Genomic DNA, 1,679 nt, shown 5'->3' with positions numbered 1-1,679 from the left:
CGGGCACCGGCAGCGGCCGAAAGAGACCCGGGCCGGGGGGACAGGGGCGATGCCCAAGTTTGAAGCTGTCATTGTAACCCTCGTTTCAGCTTGGCCCCGATAGCTTTATAGCCATGATCCGAGGACAAGAATAATTTACAGACCCCGAATGTTAAGAGATGGGTTATTGCTAAATGCAGCAAGTGCTTTATTTCCTCCTCTACCAATTTTCTTCTTGCCTGTCACACTCATTCCTGGAATGCAACACGCAGGGTGGGAAGTAGATATTATACATCAGAGAGTCTGGAAGTGCTCTCTCTACATCCCAGCATCGTTCACTTTTCCTGTAGGAGCAGACAAGCGACCTTAAAACATTTCCTGCAAGTGGCCTGTCAACTTGAGGGCACCTACATTTTAGGTAAAAGACAACTAGTTGCAAGCAGAGCATCCACTTTCCTCAGCAGCAAAGTTTGTCAGTGTAGACTTTAGTCACTGACCTATTTGAACTGATGCCTGGGTCTTCAATTTCTCAGCTAAATTGAAAGAATGTAGACTCAAGTTAATTAGCTTTTGCCCAAATCTTGTTCCTGACTGCAGAAAAATGCAGTGACGTTTCCCACGTATTTCCCGGCTTGGAAAGATTCAAACGTTTTTATGTATCCACAATATCCCTAACTGCAGCTACATTTCTTCGTGAAACTAGTTGTAGCTCCCTCTCCCTAACGCCGATTTCTACCTACTGCAGAGAAAAAAGGTGCACAGGAGCACCTCCGTATTACTTAATAGACAAAGTCTATCTGCCAGACAAGTTAGAACAGCTTCAGTTTTCAATCCCTAAAAGAGCTCCACTGCATTGGCAAAAGTATTTGACTCTTTCGGAGAACTACAGCTGTTTCCCAGTGTTTTCCACTGCCAAATAGGTACAGTGTGAACTCACCACATCCGCACCTAGTTTGGGGCTTCCTCTCATTCTCTATGTAAGAACTCGGGTTTCTTGGTTTGTTACGGATCTCTAACAAAAACCTGGCGATGCCACCACCCAGCCCAATGCGACTGCACCTCCACCGCTCCCGCGAATTAGTGTCTTAAGAGCCGTTTCCTTTTACTTTCGGTTTCCCCATGAATAAACATTCCCCCCCGTATTTATTAAACCGTCTATCGACGTTCATAAAACTCTGATAACTCCTCCCATAGCGCTTGGAAAACCTCGCTCACGGATCAGGCCGTGGGTGGGGGCATGGATGTACTATTTCTATAACGTCCCTCTTTCATTTGAAGTCCCATCTGCTGCTACATGCCCTTCACCTTTTCTCTATACTAAATAAAACCCAACTTATTCCGGGACCAATTTAGCCTGCCCCTTCCTCGACACTACTACATTTTTTTTTTACTTTGTTTTTTTTAACTTTTTTTATAAAAAAGGTGTCCAGAGAGCAAGGAGGGGGGAAAAAAAAATTACCTACAAGGGTTTTTATGGTCTTACCCCTAATGGGAAGAAACTGCAGTAACGGTCCTGTGCCGACTTGGCTGGGAAAAGAAAATAGAGGAGGGGGTGTGTGCTAACCCACCCAAACAAGTAAAAACCAAGCAGACAAGCCCCAGTTCGGTGTGTTTACTAGCATTTCAGATGAGCAGGGATCCTTCGTACGCTCGGGCAGGTGCTACGCGCAAGCAAAGGCGCGGCTGAAGGCGGGCTGAGC

The sequence above is a fragment of the Cariama cristata genome, unplaced genomic scaffold, assembly GCF_000690535.1.
Source record: "Cariama cristata isolate BGI_N322 unplaced genomic scaffold, ASM69053v1 scaffold33877, whole genome shotgun sequence".
In the NCBI taxonomy this organism is placed as follows: Eukaryota; Metazoa; Chordata; class Aves; order Cariamiformes; family Cariamidae; genus Cariama; species Cariama cristata.
Note: the sequence above shows the minus strand (reverse complement) of the source record.